The following is a 22,080-nucleotide window of genomic DNA, read 5'->3' on the forward strand; positions in this document are numbered from 1 at the left end:
GACCCAGCCTTGTACATATTGATGGGAACCAGCTCCATACACACTTGTTTTCACTCGTCTGCACATGCTGCTGTCCAATGCTCAACCTCTCCCTGGGGGTCTGAGGGCATCACTGCACTCATAAGAAAAGATCCTCACCACCTCAGCACTTCCCTCCCAACATAGCCTGATCATAGTTCCCCTTTTCCTTCCTTCATTCCTCAGAAATAGATAAGCACTGTTCTTTGGAGAGAACAACGACACCCATAATCTGCCAACTTTCTCACGTTAAAGCCAGGGCCCACCCAACTACACTTATGGATAATGTTTACAGCACTCATCAATGGTGCTTATACATGTTGGGACCTCATTGAGATGTTCAATGGTATGAAAGGCATGAAGGTCCCCCATTTGCCGACTGACTCTGCTTTCCTGCTCATTATTACATGGAACTGTTAAGATGAACTGCCACAACCTCTGACCTGATGGACTTCAGAACCCTGGGTTTACTCCTATGATGTTAAGACCCTCTTGTTCTCCATCATCAGTTGCTATCTCTGCGTGACCTTGTGGTTAAATCAGCTGCTTGTTCTTCAGTTCTTGCCTAATCTTTGACCCTTCGAGGAGAAATCTGAAAGCAGGCTTACAATGAGGCATCCAATGTAAACTGCAACCTTTCACACTCAGACAACCTGTGTAACATGGAACCTCAATTCTTTCATCATCATGGATGCTGTTGTTTGGTTCTGTCTTCAAAATAGTGCAGTGCAAAACATGCTGGGTGTCTCCTGTGAGGGCACAGTGGATTGTTGAATCTTAAGCACAGCACACCTACAAAAGCCTTATTTTGCATCACCCATCAACCTGTGTGCCATACCACTAGCCACTTCTCAGAAGTAAAAATGAAATCACGTAGTTGCCATAGACTTGAACTTTGTCAGAGACGATCAATGTAAACTTGCAGATAGAGGACCTCATTTAGAACAAACTGGCACATCGTTCACAATTTGCTTCCACTGCCCTACCCCCCTAACGACACCGTGGTAGAGCTGTATTTTACAATACAGTGCACCATGTCGCTTGTTAGCACAGCTGCATCAAAATTTCTGGATGTAGTTGTGGCGCTTTGCTGGACTAGCATCAATAATTTTGAAGCTAGTCCAGCAAAGCTTGGGTAGGCCCATTGAAAAGAGCCTAGTTTTACTTTAATGACTGCCCTTTAGAGCACTAAAAATGATGCTAAAATGACGCAGTGAAACCTTATAGATCTCACTACACCATTCCTGTGGGCCTCCTAGAAGGGGAATGCCTTCCTTGCATTCACTATACCTGGTACAGGTATAATGTGACACAAGGGTTTACAAACTGATGCAATGGTTCCATCTTGTCAGTTTATTAATATGGCAAAGAGTGGAGGACCATTCTGCGCCACCATAGCATAAAAAGATTATGCTACGGTGGTTCAAGGGGCTTGTAAATGAGCCCCTGGGTGTCTCAGACTAAATTCTCCATCCAAACCCTCTGACCTCAAACACATGATCTACCCAATAAATACCAATGGTCACCAATTATGTCTACTTCTTGGAAAGGAAGGATGAAGAATCTGGGTAGGGTAACAATATGTTGAAATTCCTGGAAAGCTGGGTACCTTCAGTTGTCATACCCTGAGGTTTATCTTCCTTCTGTACAGTCAAAGGAGTGCACCAGCTTGACCACCAGTGTCTAAATTTCTTTATTACAAAGTCTGAGACACTATCAGCAAGGGCAAGACAATTGAATACTAATTTTCCTAGACCATACCTTAGGGCACAATTTGTACATTAATGGCATGAATGCTCCATCACCACCTATATGAAGGTCTACCTGCCCTGCTTAAATGCGGGCAGACTTTCAGTTTGGCCATGGTAGACACAACTCTATCTCTGCCATGGCCAAACTTCTCCAACAGCTCTGGGGAGTGAGGGCCATTGCATAAATGGTTACATGGCTGCCTTCCCAATTTAGATGAGCGAACATGTATTCATTTTTTACTGCTGTTTACCTTGAGGTAAAACTAGGTCTGAGCGAAAAACTCTGCTCTGCTAGTGGAGTTTGTGGAATTCGGCAATTCTGTGTTCTGCGGAGAAGGCACAGTTACCTATAGACTCCACACTCCGCAATGGAGCGTAGTTTCCCCCTGCCGTTGGCTCGTGCTTGAAGTAATTTTGCAAGAAACAACTTAGGAGACTTCCAATCACTCACTAGCACAAACAAGATTTTGTACCTGCTTGCAAGATTAAGTGTTGCAACAGCGACTTCTGCCGCATCTTTTGTGACGTAGGCGAGCACGAGTGAGTGCAATTAACCTTGAGAAGCTCTAGCAGCTAAAATCTCCTCAAAAAGACAAATTTGTTAAAAATCTTGTATAATGGACCATTCGAGTTGATTTTCTTGTGCGAGAAGTCCTTTTTCATTGTCTTGTTTTTTCAACAACAGGAAGTGCCTCAGAGATTCCAACTTCCTGTTCCTGTTCAGTGGGCTCCTCCCAGTGTTTTTGTCCATCTCCTGATCACTTTTCACTTGGAGTTCGAGCTTGAAGGATCACCTTTTGTCTTCTGGATGTATCAATGGATTTAAGGACTTTGATGTATTTGAGATTTCACAAGTAAGTTCAAAAATATTTGTATAGGGTGTCGTATAACTTATTTGTTTGATAGAGGGCATGGACCAGGATTTATCTGTACTTTTTATTTGAATGTTTACATTTATTGTGGTGGGTGGCCTGCATTTGGGGCCAGTTATAGTTTTACTTGTAATTTTTCTTCTATAAAATGTTTTTACAGTTCACTACATTTTCTCCATGTTTTGTTTTGTAAATTTGCAACATTCATTTAATTCACTATGTTAATGTTAAGTGGCCTAACCTGCTAATGGAATAGGCCTTCCATCTGTAGGCCCAGTACTAGGCATGGGTGCATGATGAAACAACTATTTGTGGTGTCTGTTGAACTGAAACACCATGGATGCCATTGGATTAAATATAAAAAAATGTTGTTTGGCGGCATTTCACCTTTTTTTCTGCCAACAGTTTATGGTGAGATAATATTATATATTTTATAGCTTAGTGTGATGTGGGTTGTTGTTGTAAAATGTTTAGCCCCTTTAATTTTTGTTTTTGGAATTACAGACTTAATGCTGTTTTCCTTTTTTCTCCTGTACCAATACCTTCTTTGTCTGGCTAGTGTGTGAGATTGTTTATCAAAGGTGACCATTTGTCTTTTTTTCCCATGCCATGTGGCCAGGGGCCCTTTTTGTAGAGTAAATTATAGTTCTATACCTATGTGTGTTTTTTGTTTTCTATTCATCCTGCTTGTTGATTGACCATGTGTCTGGTGGCCATTTTGTGAAGGCAGCCAGTAGGCCTTTGGTTGTTCTTCTTTGTTGTGGTGGCCATACCTCCTTGCAGGGGAGTGCAAAATCACAGTCTCTGAGGTGGGGAACTTGCCCACTGCTTCTGGAGGGGACTCTTGTACAAGAGTCCCTGGAGGGTTGCCTACATGCCCTCTGCTGGAGGTGAAGGCTGCTGTGTCTCTGCTGGGGGAGGTGTCTCCTGGGCAGCCTCTGCTGGAGGTGAGGGCTGCAGTGTCTCTGCTGGGGAAGGTAACTCCTGGGCAGCCTCTGCTGGAGGTGAGGGCTGCATTGTCTCTGCTGAGGGTGGTGTCTCCTTGGCAGCCTTTGCTCGAGGTGAGGGCTGCATTGTCTCTGCTGGGGGAGGTGTGTAATGGGCAGCCTCTGCTGGAGGGGAGGGCTGCATTGCCACTGCTCGGGGAGGTATCTCCTAGGCAGCCTCTGCTGGAGGTGATGGCTGCTGTGTCTCAACTGGAGGTGTGGGCTTCCTGCCTTTCATTGGTGTTTGAGTGGGAACCATTACTGTTATTGGTGGTTGAGTGGGAATCATTACTGTCATTGGTGGTTGAGTGGGAACCTCTTCTGTCATTGGTGGTTGAGTGGGAACCCTACTCCTCCTGGCTGGTGGAGTGGGATCCTTCCCTTTCCTGGCTGGTGGAGTGGGATCCTTCACTGTCCCCGTGCCCTGTTCGAATGAGGTGCAGGGCTGGGTCATTGGGACCCTGCTCTTACAGGCAGGATGGGGCTATGGGGAGGGAAGCAGTCAAGTTGGGCATGGAAAAGCTTCTTAAGGACGGTGGGCTGGGATGAGGGAGGAGGGATGGGAATGGAGGTTGAGGGAGCAGTTGTTGGAGGTGTACGTCTGCTGGACTTGGATGCAGGTGCATGGACAGTATGCTGATGTGAGGTGGATGGCTGTTGGGTGTCTGAGTGCCTGCGTTTGTGTCCTTTAGGAGGGTGGACAGACAGGGTAGGAGATGACACTGGGGACACGTGGATGGATGTTGTGGAGGTGTCTGCTAGTGAGGTGTGTGTGCTGCTTGGTGTAGTGATGCTGGTGGTGGCTGTTGAAGCAGTGTATGCAGGTGTGAGTGTGGACATGACTGTGAGGGAGGTAGAGAAGGGGGAGAAGGAGGATACAGTGGAGGCAGTGGATGTGGATGTGTGTGCAACTGTCTGTTGTTTGTGTGAGTGTTTGTGGACTGAAGTGTGGTGCCTGTATTTGACTGTGCCACTCTTGTGTGATGTCTTGTGTGCATGCTTGTCTGTATGGGTGCATGGGATGGGCTGAGGTGGAGGAGACTGGGCCTGGGAAGTGATAGTTGGAGGAGGGGCAGTAGGAACAGTGGACTCTGCCTCCTGGGTCCTGTGGGAGGCAGCTCCCTGTCTCACCGGTGCCTCTGCTCCTCCGCCACATTATGCTAATGAACACATGAACAGGATGACAGAAGGAGAAAGGGGTGGATAGAAAGGGAGCACTGGGTCAATTACAGCACCAAGACCACAGTTGGCATACACAGCACCGTCTCACACAGAGATCAGGCTTGAGCACTATGCATTGCACTGGCATTCAATTGGCTATAAGCCACAGCAAGATGAGGGCCAAACACCGCCAACTGCACCCCTCCTGGGACCCACAAAGCCCTGACTGACATGGAATGCAACTAAGCTAGGTTACCTGCATTTGCCGTACACCCATTACCCTTGAGCTGGATCACACTGCAATTTCTGTCCTGGCATTAAGGGGCACTGTAAGGAAATGCCTCCTTGGCATGGTTACCCCCTGACTTTTTGCCTTTGGCGATGCTAAGTTTTGATTTTAAAGTGTGCTGAGGCCTGCTAACCAGGCCCCAGCACCAGTGTTCTTTCCCTAACCTGTACTTTTGTTTCCACAATTGGCACACCCTGGCATCCAGGTAAGTCCCATGTAACTGGTACCCCTGGTACCAAGGGCCCTGATGCCAGGGAAGGTCTCTAAGGGCTGCAGCATATCTTATGCCACCCTGGGGACCCCTCACTCAGCACAAATACACTGCTTGTCAGCTTGTGTGTGCTGGTGGGGATAAAAAGACTAAGGGGGTCATTCCGACCCCGGCGGGCGGCGGAAGCCGCCCACCTGGCTGGAACCGCCAGAAGACCGTACCGCGGTCAAATGACCGCAGCGGTCATTCTGACTTTCCCGTAGGGCCGGCGGGCGACCGCCAGAAGGCCGCCCACCGAATGGAGCTGGCGGAGTTGAAGGGGTGCGACGGGTGCAGTGACACCCGTCACGATTTTCAGTGTCTGCTAGGCAGACACTGAAAATCATTATGGGGCCCTGTTAGGGGGCCCCACGACACCCGTTCCCACCATCCTGTTCCTGGCGGTTTTTACCGCCAGGACCAGGATGGCGGGAAGGAGGTCGGAATCCCCATGGCGGTGCTGCGAGCAGCGCCGCCATGGAGGATTCTTTGGGGCAGGGGTAAACCGGCGGGAAACCGCCGGTTGCCGATTTCTGACCGCTGCTTTACCGCCGCGGTCAGAATTGCCCATGAAGCACCGCCAGCCTGTTGGCGGTGCTTCCGCGGCACTCTGCCCTGGAGGTTTTCAACCGCCAGGGTCAGAATGACCGCCTAAGTCGACATGGCACTCCCCTCAGGGTGCCATGACAACCTCACACTGCCTACAGGTATATATAAGTCACCCCTCTAGCAGGCCTTACAGCCCTAAGGCAGGGTGCACTATACCATAGGTGAGGGCATAAGTGCATGAGCACTATGCCCCTACAGTGTCTAAGCAAAACCTTAGACATTGTAAGTGCAGGGTAGCCATAAGAGTATATGGTCTGGGAGTCTGTCATGCACGAACTCCACAGCACCATAATGGCTACACTGAAAACTGTGAAGTTTGGTATCAAACTTTTCAGCACAATAAATGCACACTGATGCCAGTGTACATTTTATTGTAACATACACCCCAGAGGGCACCTTAGAGGTGCCCCCTGAAACCTTAACCGACTACCCGTGTAGGCTGACTGGTTCTAGCAGCCTACCACACTCCAGACATGTTGCTGGCCACATGGGGAGAGTGCCTTTGTCACTCTGTGGCTAGTAACAAAGCATGTACTGGGTGGAGATGCTTATCACCTCCCCCTGCAGGAACTGTAACACCTGGCGGTGAGCCTCAAAGGCTCACCCCCTTTGTTACAGCACCCCAGGGCATTCCAGCTAGTGGAGTTGCCCACCCCCTCCGGCCACGGCCCCACTTTTGGAGGCAAGGCCGGAGGAGATAATGAGAAAAACAAGGAGGAGTCACTGGCCAGTCAGGACAGCCCCTAGGGCAACCTGAGCTGAGGTGACTCTGACTTTTAGAAATCCTCCATCTTGCAGATGGAGGATTCCCCCAATAGGGATAGGAATGTGACCCCCTCCCCTCGGGAGGATGCACAAAGAGGGTGTACCCACCCTCAGGGCTAGTAGCCATTGGCTACTAACCCCCAGACCTAAACACACCCCTAAATTTAGTATTTAGGGGCTCCCCAGAACCTAGGAACTCAGATCCCTGCAACCTAAGAAGAAGAGGACTGCTAAGCTGAAAAACCCTGCAGAGAAGACGGAGACACCAACTGCTTTGGCCCCAGGTCTACCGGCCTGTCTCCCCACTTCTAAAGACACTGCTCCAGCGACGCTCTCCCCAGGGACCAGCGACCTATGAAGCCCCAGAGGACTGCCCTGCATCTAGAAGGACCAAGAACTCCAGAGGACAGTGGCTCTGTTCACCCAAGACTGCAACTTTGTAACAAGACTCTCCGATCCTAAAACAAGATGACCAACTAGTAGTTAATCTTTCCGATTATTCCTTGTCCCCCATTGAATCACATATTTTGAACAAAGGTCTGTCCTACTGCCCCACTAACTATTGGAATATTACACAAACCAAAATTGATTTTTTCAAATTTGTCCGTCAACTTAAGCTTAAGTCTTTCTTTTACTCTTTTGCTTCTTCCTCCCCATCTTCTTCTCTCCCGTCTGACTCCAGTGACATATCTGTTCAGGATCTTGAAGACATAGGACTTTTGTGTAATTTGTCTACTACCTCTGAATCCGATCTTTCTCTCTCAATACTAGCACATGATCTAGATTTAAATATCAATAAGTATCATCCCATGGACCTCAGACCCAAGTCCATTTTTACTCCTACTCTCCCAGCAGGGAACTCCATCGATCTTTTTTCAACAGCAGTTTTGCGAGACCTTGACTCAGCATACTTACACTACTGCCATAAACGTAAATATTTTCCATCTAATATCAATCGCCAACAAGCAATAGCTCTAACTAAACTAAGGAGTAATCCCAATATTATCATCAAGGAAGCTGATAAGGGGGGGAATATTGTTATTCTTAATACCACTGATTATCTTAAAGATGCCTATCGACAACTCCATGACTCTAAGTGCTATATACGCTTCACCTCCAATCCAACAGCACAAATACAACAGAAATTATCTGCCCTTCTTGACCATTGGCTTTCCCGCCAGGTTATCTCACACAGAGATAAATCTGCGTTGTTCCTTCCTCATCCTACGATTCCCACCCTGTATCTTTTACCTAAAATTCACAAAAAAGAATTCCCTCCGAAAGGCAGGCCAATTATATCTGGTGTGAATTCAATCTGTTCGAAATTAGGGACTTTAATTGATCATGGACTGCAACCTTTTATGATCAACTTACCATCTTTTGTGAGAGACACCAAGGATATTATTCAAAAACTCCAAGACATTGATTGGCAATCTGATTATCTACTCGTCACTATCGATATAGTCAGTCTGTATACATCTATTAAACATCAAGATGGCCTAGAAGCAGTTAAAACTATTCTTTCAACCAAACCGGTGACATTTACTACACATAATCTAATGATTCTTGACATGCTCCAGTTTTGTTTGGAAAATAACTATTTCCTATTTGATGGCCATTTTTATCTACAATTACAAGGGACTGCAATGGGGGCCAAATTTGCGCCTCCGTATGCCTGCATCCTTATGGGTGCAGTAGAACGAGAATGGCTCTGGATGAAAGGAATGAACACTTCTCCCAGCATATTATCTACTGGGGGCGCTACATTGATGATATCCTGCTGATTTGGCAAGGGCAAAAGGCTCTTTTGACTAATTTTCTTCAGTCCCCTGTACCCAATAAATGGGACATCGACATTACATATCAAATTTCGGATTCGCAGGTTGAGTATCTAGATCTTTTGATCTATGTAGACAATGATAAATTGCAGACTAGATTTTTCAGGAAACAGACAGCGGCAAATTCAATCCTACATGCAACTAGCTGCCATCCTCCCAGTATAATCAAGAACATTCCAAAAGGTGAGTACAGACGTGCCAGAATGAACTGTACTGACTTGAATGACTATGACTTTTTTTCCTCACAAATAACAGCAAGACTCCTATCTAGGGGGTACAACTACAAAACCTTGAACTCATCTAAGGACAAGTTAGCCAAACTGGACCGCAACAAGATGATCAACTCTACACATCGGCGAAAGGAGTATACCACTATCCGTCAGATTACTGATTTTCATAATGGTCATCATTCTATTTGCAAGTATTTACGGAAACATTGGCACTTACTATACAATAACCCTTCCATTCAACCATACATTTCTCATCACGCACAAATTGGGTTCCGTCGAGCCCCCAATCTTAGGGATAAACTTTGCCCGTCCTTCCTCCAACTGAAATCCCCTGGACCTCTCTTTCTGAAACCCAAGGGGTCTATACCTGCACCAAATGTTCAACATGCAAACTAGGCCTTAATAGATCCACTATGACCAATATCAATGGCAAGGAATTTATTATTCAAGACTTCATCAATTGTGAGAGTACTAATGTTGTTTATTTAATTTTCTGTCCCTGCCAAAAGGCCTATATTGGTAGTACTATTCGCCCTCTAAAAACTCGTATCCAAGAGCACTACCGTAATGTCCTCAAACTGGAGGCCAAGGCACCTCTCGTGGAACACTTTCAAGAATTTCATTCCAATGAACGCACCTTTACTTTCTGTGGTCTACAACGTATTACACTGTCCCCAAGGGGGGGCAACTTACACCTGCGTTTACGTCAAGAAGAAAGTAGGATGATCATTCATTATGACACAGTGAACACTGGTTTAAATAAGGACCATGAGTGGCATTACTGACTGCTATAATGCGACTGTTGTTCCTTACTCACAATATCTGTCTATTTGTATTGACGTTTTTGTATCAGTTTCACTGTTGTACATTTTCTACACTTATTATTGCCAGATGTTATTTATTCAGTTTTTTCTTTGTTATGTCTGCCTTTTTGTTTCTATTCCTGTTTTTTCTTTCCTTTTTTCTTTTTTTCTTTTTTCTTCCTTTTTATCTTTCTATTATATTTCTTTTTTCTGCCCCTTTTTTGTTTTTTCCATATTTTTATATTTATTTTTTGACTTCATACTTCTGAGTTCTGTCCATTTTTCTAATTACTCTTACATCATACTTTTTCTTTTCTTTTACTTTCAGCACTTTTCTTTTCTTACTATACACATTCTATTTTGATCGGTTACTTTGGTCCTAACCTTTCCCTTTTCCAAAATGGCGCTGTCTTTCTAGTTTCGTGACTTCGTTTTTAGTCCCTCCTCTGTCACGGTGCCCCTGAACAGAGGAAGGACTACCGCTATTTAATGTGGTTCTCCCCGGCGCGTCCCTAGTGATTAACCGCAGGACGCGTCGGGACACTTTCCTGTTTTTTCCCTTGATTTGGGTAAGTCCACTTTCTCATCAGTCTTCTGTACAGTATCTTTAGTTTTTGGGTGGCCCCGCTTTGGCCCCTTTTCATTATGTTACCGTTCTCCTACGACCATGTTCTTCCCCCCCTCCAGATCCTGAAATATTGCTCGGAGGAAGAACCGCTGCTATTTTAAGCGGTTCTCCCCCAGTGCGTCCTTTGCAATTACTGGCAGGACACATCGGGACGCTTATTGTTTAATTGATATCTGTAGCAGTCTACTAGAATTGCCTGTCCCCTTTTGTTCTTCTTATGGATCTGTTTACGTATCGATTACTGTTCTATGCACTAGAAGGTAGTTTAAAATTGGCCTCCATTTATTTGTTTATCTTTTCGGACAGTTACTATTTGATCTCTGGACAGTTTACTTACGAGTTCACTGTACTCCTTCTATATGCGTGTATTTAGATTGGGATATTGTGTATTTTGACTAAATATGGCTTAACTACAAAATATTTTGCCACGGGGTCTCTTCACAAGTTCTACATATATGTCTATGTATAGATCTACTCCAAAATTGGGACATTTTTGTCCGAAGATTTGTTTATGATGTGTCATATGGTATGTTACCAACATAGGTTATTTTTCACTATCTTTAGCCTAATCACTGTTAGCTTACTTTGCTTGCGATCACACTTAATTTACATGAGTGCCAGCATGCGGTCTTTAGCTTCTTACCTTTTTACTTTTTCACCCAGCCAGATATGACACTGAGTATAGTGATACGCATGTTTTTTCTTATCACTGTACACTATTTTTAGTCGCACTCCTTATAATAATAGTCATTCAGTCGTGAACCCCTAGACGGGGTCACATTTGTATCACTACTCCTTCTCAAGTAGTTCTTCTTCACTATTTTATTCTATTTTTCACTTCTTGGGAGCACAGCAGACAAGGATGCATGCTTCATCCGCCCACAATTAGGATACTCACTTCTTGGTAGCACCATTCTCTTGTGTATGACTGACTTTTAGTCTTACTTAGTTTCTTTCTTATATGTTTTCCAGCCTTGAGAAAGCCCTGGCGTAATAGCAACAAGGGGCGAAACACGTGTTGGCTGTAACATCTTTGAACATTGGAAGCCTTTTCGTTCTTTAAATCAAAAGACTGTGTCAATTGGAGTATAATATCACTGAACATTGTAACCTGCAGTCTACAATTAAAAACTGCTGAACTGGACTCCTATTATGTATTGTACATTCAATGCTACAAATTAGAAGAAACTTCTTTGTGGGAGCTTACCATTTTTTCACAACTTTGTAACAAAGGAGCAACTTTAAAACAACTTGCGTTTCCCGCCGGAAGCGTGAGACTTGACACTCTGCACCCGACGCCCCCGGCTCGACTTCTGGAGAACAATCACTTCAGGGAGGACTCCCCGGCGACTGCGAGACCGTGAGTAGCCAGAGTTGCCCCCCTGTGCCCCCACAGCGACGCCTGCAGAGGGAATCCCGAGGCTCCGCCTGACCGCAACTGCCTGCTTCTAAGAACCCGACGCCTGGTAGGGACACTGCACCCGCAGCCCCCAGGACCTGAAGGATCCGAACTCCAGTGCAGGAGTGACCCCCAGGAGGCCCTCTCCCTTGCCCAGGTGGTGGCTACACCGAGGAGCCCCCCCTGCATGCCTGCATCGCTGAAGAGACCCCTTGGTCTCCCATTGATTTCAATTACAAACCTGACGCGTGTTTGCACTCTGCACCCTGCCGCCCCTGTGCTGATGAGGGTGTACCTTTTGTGTGAACTTGTGTCCCCCCCGGTGCCCTACAAAACCCCCCTGGTCTGCCCTCCGAAGACACGGGTACTTACCTGCTGGCAGACTGGAACCAGGGCACCCCCTTCTCCATTGAAGCCTAGGCGTTTTGGGCACCACTTTGACCTCTGCACCTGACCGGCTCTGAGCTGCTGGTGTGGTAACTTTGGGGTTGCTCTGAACCCCCAACGGTGGGCTACCTTGGACCCAAACTTGAACTCCGTAGGTGGTTTACTTACCTGCAAAAACTAACAAACTCTTACTCCCCCTAGGAACTGTGAAAATTGCACTGTCTAGTTTTAAAATAGGTATATGTGATTTATGTGAAAACTGTATATGCTATTTTGCTAATTCAAAGTTCCTAAAGTACCTACCTGCAATACCTTTCATTTGAAGTATTACATGTAAATCTTGAACCTGTGGTTCTTAAAATAAACTAAGAAAAGATATTTTTCTATACAAAAACCTATTGGCCTGGAACTGTCTTTGAGTGTGTGTTCCTCATTTATTGCTTGTGTATTTACAACAAATGCTTAACACTACTCCTTTGATAAGCCTACTGCTCGACCACACTACCACAAAATAGAGCATTAGTATTATCTCTTTTTGCCACTATCTTACCTCTAAGGGGAACCCTTGGACTCTGTGCATACTATTCCTTACTTTGAAATAGTGCATACAGAGCCAACTTCCTACAGGCACCCACTAACGCACACCCACCACCTGGATCACATGCCACCTACCAAGTATTGTTGTAATGCCCACTGTACTCACACCGTTGTGGCTGTTGTGATGCCATCAAGCACCCATACAGTTCTAGGTAGACCACTGCCAGTATGCGGGCCATCTGGGGGCTCAGTTTCCAATGGGCATTCCTTCCTCACTAGGAGGTCATCCCCAGCTGGGGCTCCGCCGTCTTCCGTGCCCAGCATCTCATGTCCTTGGCAATAGCACACCACAATCCCTTCTTTTGATGGGCGCTGACCTGCAGAGGTAACAAAGACAGGAGGACAGCATTACATATACAATTCAGCTTGTCACACATATGGCCCACAAATCTCGTTTCCAACTCCATTGGCACACACATCACGGCACACACCATGTTTACTACCACCAGACATCCCCCCACACATCTTCATGCAACCTTCCCATATGCATTGTGCCCAAGGTGTACTCACCTGTTGGTCCGGAGGCCCGTACAGCTGTCCATACTGGGGTAGGACCTCATCCAACAAGCGCTCCAACTCCATCGAAGGGAAAGGCAGGGATCCTTTCCCCGGTCACACGGGCCATGGTAGGTTCCAGACACAGGTCGCAGCAGCACACGCAGTGTAGGTGCTGTCCTTTGGAAAGTCAGGAATCAAGAGAGGTTATAGACAGAGAATGGCAGTCACGTCCGCGGCGATGTACACTCTCACCGCTGATCCCTATTGGCCACTGTACTCCCTAGAGCCCCATATTAGCCAATGAGGAACTGCATGGTAGCACAAAACTGCCTTCCGCCAGAAAGCCCAACGTTGGTGGAGTTCCCTCACTTCCACCTGTCCCTACATACAGGACAGGCGGTTGACTACATTCAGATCTTCCATAGCTGCATCATTGCACATACATTGCATTCCCACTGTCCCATCACATTAATTCTCTATGCACACTGAGGTAGTGGTTCCATTGTTCAAACTGTGACAGCCTACTTCCTTTTGTGTCCCTTAGATACCTACCAGGTGGATGAATAGGCGGAGGAGACAAATCCCTGTGTGCAGACACCTTGTGGGCTTGGCTACATTGGAGGACAGGCCCATAATACTCACCTACAGACTAGACAGGGCCACAATCACAGAGTTGTGTGCTCAATTGGAGCCTGACCTGATATCAGTTACACAACATCCCACTGGCATCTCCCCTCTTGTCCCCCTTCTATCAGTGTCCCTTTTCTTGGCAACTGGTTCTTTCCAAGTGACAGTGGGCTTGAGCCTGGTAGCAGGAATGTCACAGCCAATGTTCTCAATTGTGCTGGCAAGGGTATTGTCAGCCATGGTGAAATACATGTGGTGCTACGTTGCTTTCCCCCAGGTGGAAGATTTGTCCATGACTGACGGTACACATATTGCGTTTGTCCCCCATCCCGCCAGAATGAACAGGTGTTCAGGGATTGGAGGAGTTTCCACTCACTCAGTGTGCAAATGGTGTGGCTGGTGGACGAGTACATCTCCCACGTCACTGCCAAGTATCCTCAGTTGGTGTATGACATCTTCGTTTTGAGGAATAGCAGCATCCCAAATGTGATAGCCCAACTACAGAGGCACAGGTTGCGGCTAATAGGTGAGTCCCCACCCACTGTATACCTTCAGGCGTTATCCCCATAGCATTGTGTAAGGCTACATTTTGTCCCTCAACACTTGCTGGTGACTCTGGCTACCCAAACCTATTGTGGCTCCTGACCCCTGTGAGGAATGCCAAGACAGGGGCTGAGAACCGTTATAATGATGCACATGGGTGAACCAGGAGGACAATCGAAAGGACCTTTGGCCTCCTGAAGGCCAGGTTCAGATGCCTGCATTTGACAGGTGGATCTCTGTGCTACTCACCTGAGAAGGTCTGTCAAATAGTAGTGGAATGCTGCATGTTGCACAACTTGGCCCTCAAATGACATATGCCTTTTCCACAGGAGAAGGAGATTTGAGATGACCCTGTGGCAGCAGCGCTCCCTGAGGACAGTGAGGATGAGGAGGCAGAGGATGAAGATGTGGACAACAGAACAAAGTTATACATCAATACTTCCAATGACACACAGGTGAGACAGTGTAACTGACCATTACTCTGACTAGTGATTTATCTGTGTGGCTGTAGCATGAAGGCATTCACTGACTTTGCATCTAAACTTACTGTCACCTATGGATTGTCATTTTACAGATGTTGGTGATATGACAGCAGTATCCTGATGTGTCTACTACAGACAGCCACAGGTCATTATTTGTATGCTATCACACTGTTCAGGTCATTTGCACTAGATGTGAATGTTCCATAAATGCACATTTTCAACACGTAAAACAGTGTCATTCAAGTTGTGCTCAAGGGTGTTTATTGTAATGCAAATAATTGATGGAAAAATGCAATGGAATGGGGTGGGGTGTACAGGAAAGTCAAGGGTATTCTTCCAGTCTGTTTGTAGCACAGGTCAAGTATCCAAGGGGCCATAGGAAGGGGAGCAAGGGCAGTTCAAAGTGGACAAGGCGATAGGGTGGGACACAAGGGGTACAATCAGGAGAGTCTCATTTCCTGATGGTGGTATTGGTCTTGGCAAGTGTCTCTGGCTTCTGTCTGGGTCGTGGGGAACTTGTGTAGGCTGGCTCACAAGGCCTGTGGTGGTGCCTCCTGCCCACTAGCTGCAGCAGAACTGGAGGGCTGATCAATAGACTGGCTAGTGGTAGGGGTCCTCTGGTGTGCTGTCCATTACCTCATGATGTTGGCCATGTGAGCCAGCACCCCTGCTATGGGGATCATGGTGGTGTTGAGAGCCTGCAAGTCCTCCCTGATCTCCTGATGGTGTTCCTCCTGCAGCCACTTGTTCTCCTGCATATTGGTAAGGATCTAGCCCATCGTGTCCTGGGATTGTTGGTAGGCCCCCAGGATCTTGGTGAGTGCCTCCAGGAGTCGGCTCCCTGGCGCACAGCACTCCTCCCAGTGTCCCTGGTGCCCTGTGTCCCCTGAACGATGTGCCCACTGCCACTGGGCACAGGACCCTGATTGTCTTTGGGGTGAGGTGTAGACTAGGGTCCCTGTACAGGTGGGCACACTGCTGATTGACCTGTCCTGGGGACGGAGGTGTGGGCAGGTGCTGTGGTGTTGGATACTGATGGAGGAGGCTCTGTGGTTGTCTGGGAGTGGGCTGGGGTGACCGAGTGACCAGTGGTCCCTGATGGGCCAGGTAGTTCATCCAGATACAGAAGTCCTGAGTTACTGTCATCATTGGGGGCATCTTCTGTTGGGGTACTGATTTGTTGTGACACCTCCTCTCCACTGATATTGGCTGGGGCATCTGTGGGGATGTAAGTGATGTATTATGCTTCATGTCTGTGACATATTTTACATCCCTAGCTTCCTCTCTATCGTTGCTGTTGCCCTACCACCTTTGTTGGTGTATGGTGATGTATTGTGGGATTGTTAGTTCCCCTATGCTGTGCATGCTTTTGAGATGGGCATCATCCTCGGGCATCCAAAAACCCCGCAACCCGAAGAGTATCCAAGACTGAGCAACAGAAATCGACGCAAAGCCTTCCGTGTGTGGAAAATAAATGACGCATCACTGTGTGCGGCCCAAGAAATTGACACACACCTCCCTGTTTTCCACGCATCTCCTCCTCTGCAGTTTCTTGTGTATATTTTGCACGCAAACCAGGTACTTTGTGCTTGCAAGAGACATTTGCTGCTTTTAAGGGACTAAAGACACTTTATATCATTTTTACAGTGATATTTCCAAATATACTTATTGCATTTTAATTGTTTTTACCTGCATATTACCAGATAAATATTATATATTTCTCTATACACTGTGTGGTGTATTTTTGTGGTGTTCTACTCTGTTATTGCATGATTTATTGCACAAATACTTTACACATTGCCTTCTAAGTTAAGCCTGACTGCTCAGCACCAAGCTACTAGAGGGTGGGCACAGGATAGTTTGGAATGTGTGTGACTTACCCTGACTAGAGTGAGGGTCCTTGCTTGGACAGGGGCTAACCTGACTGCCAACCAAAGACCTAATTTCTAACAGGTAGGATGTTTGTAAAGAGCCCATGGTGGTCCACAATGGCCTGCACATTTATGAAATAGGTGCGTTTGCAGTTCCTGTAGAGGTGTTCCATTGCAGCAGGTGGCACAAGGTGGACATGGGTGCAGCCCATTGCATGCAGCACATGCGGGAACCCAGCAATTTGGTAAAAACCTTGCTTGATCTCCTGCTACAGTTGCTTGGTGTTGGGGAACCTGATGTGGTGGGGTGTGAGGGAGATGAATTTGTCCAGAAACTTTGGAAGGAAGGCCAAGAAGGATTCATGGGAGATACCACCTACTTATGCCCCAGTTGTCTGGAACGATCCTGATGCCAGCATATGGAGGACAGGCAGGAGTTTGGTCATGGGTGGAATAGTTGTTAGAGTTTCCACCTTTGCAGTGACGTCTAGCACAATGTAATGCAACAGGCGCACAATGGACTCCACCTTCAGATGGCAGATTCTGATGACATCTTGTTCCATGTGCGCAAGGATGATTGTGTACTGTCAAAATATGCTCTCTTGCCTGCTGGGCTGCCTTCGTGGCTGTTGTGATAGTGTTTGGGGTTCTGCAGTGGTGCTGGTAGGTCTACAGCTTATGGCGAGGTGGCGCATCCATGTTGTCAAGGGGGTTGAGAATGCTTCTTCTGCGTGTTTTCATTATGTAGTAGTGTGTGGGCCTCATTTTAATGCCTGATCTGACCAGGTGTTAAAATTTGATGCTAATTGGACTTTGCATCATTTTTATGGAAATTGGATTGTTTTAAATGGCGTAGGACTGGATGAGAGAATGCAAAGCTTAAATGGTGTGTATCAAAGAACAAGGGTGGAGAGTAAGAGTACTAGAAGAACAAATGAGCAATGATGAATAGATAAATGCTTGGAATGAAGAAACAAGGGAGCTCTTCTAGATAGGGGCATTCTTCTCACCTACTTTACTTTTTTTGGAATGGTTTTTATTGAAGGTTTAATTCATAGGGTTGGGTAGTATTTCTGACTATTCCATTCACACAATATTTTTCAAGTGAGGCAGATCTAATGTATCCCAACATCCATTACCATCACCTCCCTCCCTCTGTATAGCCTTTCACCAGTGCCACCCATGATGACTTACCTGTTTCAAACAAGCATGGTAATACGTTGCTAATCCTCTTTGATTCACAAAATGAAACACACATTGGCCAGTAAGTTGTAAATCAAATATCTGGGGCAGTCCTGCTAGATGATAAAAGGAAGGATAAGTACATGATGGAGGCAGGCATTGTCTCTCAAATCTCTTTGAAGTGATTTTGGGGGTGGATGGGGCTTCTTCACTGGACACAGGTCCAGCTCGAATCCTGCCATACATGTGCCTAAAACAATTGCAGTTAATTAGTCATTGAGGCAGAAACAAACAGTTCATCAATAGAAGAAAAAAGAAATTTCTATGGTGGCCCAGGTCTACTCAGTAGTCAGGGAAGTAGAGTTCATCCTCAAACTCAGGTGGTTCACCCAGAAGTTGATCAGCTAACACACTACCATGACCTGAGACTGACCAATCACCCTCATCCACCTCCTATTGTACTTCAGGTATGATGTAATTCAGGGGTATAGGGTGCTGATTCATTTTGATCATGGTCAATCTCTCAACAATTTGGGGTGAGAGACTGGTCCTTCTCACTGTGACCACCGCACCAGCTGCTAGGAACACACGTTCAACAGACACTTGGCTTTAGGGCAAGCTAGTTACTTTATTGCGAGCCTGCTGAGGACTGGCCATTGGTGCCTCTTCCCATACCAATACATGAATGGGTTTTGATTCAGATAGACCTCCGTTGGGTCATCTAGGTAGGCCTGGACTATCCTCTCAATAGTCATTGCTTGACCTGTTTTGCCTTTGCTTCTGCAGTGGACTTAAGTCCTGCCTTTAGAAACCAATCAAATGCAGAGCCTGGGGCTGCTGCTCCGGTTGTTGTTGCTGGTGTTGGTTTTGACTTCTGTGAGTCAACAACACTGTCGCAGGCTCCATGAAAGTTGTAGGCTGCACCCTCAAACCTCTGTCCTTGAATGGGCCTCTAGTTCCCAGTTATTCTTTTTGTAGGTTACTGGCTTGCTCAGCAATCCACATCTCGTAGGTTGAAACATCCCCATCTAAAAAATTAATGAAAGAGGCCAGTAGTTTTTTGTATCATGGGTCAAGAATTGTGGCACATTGTAAAGTTTGGATGACACTATGGCCCTCATCATGGCATTGGCGGTAAATCCCGCTTACCACCGCAGTGACGGCCGCCAACATACCACCAAAATATGACACACAAACACCAATCCGACAGAATACTGCCACTTACACAAATCTGCAAGCCTGAAGGTCAGTGCTAAAGTAGCGGTATAAACACCCATACCTTTACACCAACAAAACAACGCCCACCACATCATGACTCATGAATCACTGCGGCAGACATTCAATGGCAGTAAACCATTGGCGGTACACACCGGCACGCTCACAATAGACACCCAAATACTAACCTACACAACATTTGTCAATACCAACAACACACACCTGACACTAATACACACCCACAGCACTATAAAACACACACCCACATTACCCACAACCCTTTACAAATACAAATCCTTGCCACAAGACTGACACTGAGACAACAACTAGACACACACCACATACACCCATACATCCCTCACACATCCCACTTCACACACCCAACTACATTACCCAACACCCACACACATACACACACCAAACAACACCCATGTCCCCTCGAAGGCACCCCCATTTCACAGATGAGGAATTGTGGGTCATAGTAGAGGAAATAGTCAGGGCAGAGCCACAGCTGTTTGGAGAACAGGTACAGCAAATATCCATTGCAAGGAAGTTGGAGTTATGACGGAGAATCGTGGACCCCCCACCTCTTCCCCTACAGCTCACTTGCATGGGAGGAGCAAGTCTTGGCAATACTGCATGCTGAGGAACTCACTGGAGAAGTGTGGCTCAATGGTTAGAGCGGCGGACCCTGAAGCAGAGATCTGGCTCAAGACCAGGGTTCAAGTCCTGCTTCGGCAGGTCTTGGGATCAATTCCCCTTGACCAGATAATTCTCGCCTCGGTGCCTAATCTAATTCATGGGTCCAACTCTGGGCAATAGCTTGCTTAATCTCCACAACGGCCCCACCAGCACTTGGATGCCTGGCTTCACCCTGGGGGTGCTCAGGAGTGGGTGCCTCACAGGGAAAAGCCAGGAGGGGTTACATAGCGGTATGAGTACAGTACCTTGAGACCCTAACGGGTGAGTTGTGCGCTATACAAGTGCTGAGTAACTGGAGGACTGGACACTGGTGAGTCAATATTTACTACTTATCTCCCCCCATACCTGCATCCCATCTCACACTGTACCTACACATGTGACCAACCCCAATGCCAAGCCTTGCATGTGTTGAAATCCTGCACTGACAGGACGAAGTCACATGGGCTGCATCGATCCGGTGGGTGTTGTGTGGAAATGTTTACCACATGGCAGATACTGCATCGATTCCTTTCAGGAAGTTGAGCTGCATCATTCGGCTCAGCTATATGTCGATCCAGTAGGACATGCGTCTAATTTATGGTCGCTAATCTGGCACTGTATCAATCTTCTCCTTGCAAAGTCAGGCTGCGTTGTTCTGGTTCAGCCTGCAGTGAATTTTTCACCGCAATGCTGGCTGTGCATTGTTTTCTGCCGGCTGGGCGTCGATTTTTGCTGCACAGGGAGTTCTTCTTGCAGGAATGAAGTATTTTTGGTCCTGAGACTTCAGGGAACAGGATGCAAACGCTATCTAAGCCGTTGGAGAGCACTTCTAAGCACAGCCAGAGAGCAGAAAGGCAGCAGGGCAACTGCAACGCAGCAGTCCTTCTCAGTAATTAGTCAGGTGAGTCATTTGGGCAGCCCAGAAGTTATTCTTGGCAGGTTGCAGATTCTGGTTCAGGGTTTCTTCTCCAGGAAGTGTCTTTGAAGTGGGGGAGACTTCAAAGAGTGGCTTAAAAGGGCACAGGGTCCCCTCTCAATTCAATCCTTTATGCCAGGGTCCCAGTAGGGGGTTTGGAGGTCCTTTGTGTGAGGGCAGGCTACTGTCCTTTGACATGTAAGTGTCAGGCCCTTCATCCTCCCAGGAAGACCCATTCAAAATGCAGATGTATGCAAGTGAGGCTGAGCATCCTGTGTTTGGGGTTTGTCTGAGTAAATGCACAAGGAAGCTGTCATCTGAACCTAGCCAGACGTGGATTGTAAAGCACAAAAGGATTTAAGTGCAGAGAAATGCTCACTTTCTAGAAGTGGCATTTCTAAAATTGTAATATTGAATACAACTTCACCAGTCAACAGGATTCTGTATTACCATTCTGGCCATACTAAATATGACTTTCCTACTCCTTTCGAATCAGCAGCTACCACCCAAACAGTAGCCCTAATGTTAGCCTATGAAAGGAGCAGGCCTCACAGCAATGGCAAAAGTGAATTTAGGAGTTTTACACTCCCAGGACATGTGAACTACACAGGCACATGTCCTGCCTTTTGTCTACACAGCACCCTGCACTATGGGTTACCTAGGGCCTACCTTAGGGGTGACTTATATGTAGAAAAAGGGAGTTTTAAGTTATGTTATGTTATGTTATGTTACGTTATGCTATGTTGTGTTATGTTGTATTATGTTATGTTATGTTCTGTTATGGAAATTTATAGAGCGCATAGCTACCCTGAGGCCTCCCAGCATTGTACAGAAATCTCCAAAAACTAAATATGAGGGACAGATGTTAATACAGCCAAGTTTTTAGTAGCCTACGAAATTATAGTTTGTGGCTAGTTTGCCGGAGAGAAAGAGGCAGGGAGTTCCAGAGTTTAGAACCAAGATAGGCCATGGATCTTCTGCCCCATTTAACTTCTTTTAATGGCGGAATCACTGCTAATACTGCTGATGATGACCTAAGATGTCTGATTGGCTTATGAAAAGTAGCTAAGGTATGCAGGAATGGGGGGCCCTTAGCATGGAGAGCTCTGTGAATACAACAGTGTCGTAGTTAGACTCTTGCTATAGGCAAGACTGCTGGTTTAAGGATAACAGTACTTATGTTTGTAGGTGACTATGCCTATCCTACAACAAGTCGCCACTGTAGTCCCAACCCTTCCGGCTCACTAGCAGCACCTCACCAAAACCCAAACAGTTAACGGTGATTTGTGGCTGCCTTTACGCATGGACTCAAGAGTATGTCATCTCAGGGAGTGTCGTGGTTAAACGGAGATTTACCCCTTTCTCACAGATACCTCATGTCTCAATCAAACACAGGCAATAACAAAGATGCAGTAAGGTTTCAATAGTTTTTAACACAACTGCAATCTGCGATAAGTTGCATGGGCTGCAATGATTATGAAT

The sequence above is a fragment of the Pleurodeles waltl genome, chromosome 7 (assembly GCF_031143425.1).
Source record: "Pleurodeles waltl isolate 20211129_DDA chromosome 7, aPleWal1.hap1.20221129, whole genome shotgun sequence".
Classification (NCBI taxonomy): Eukaryota; Metazoa; Chordata; class Amphibia; order Caudata; family Salamandridae; genus Pleurodeles; species Pleurodeles waltl.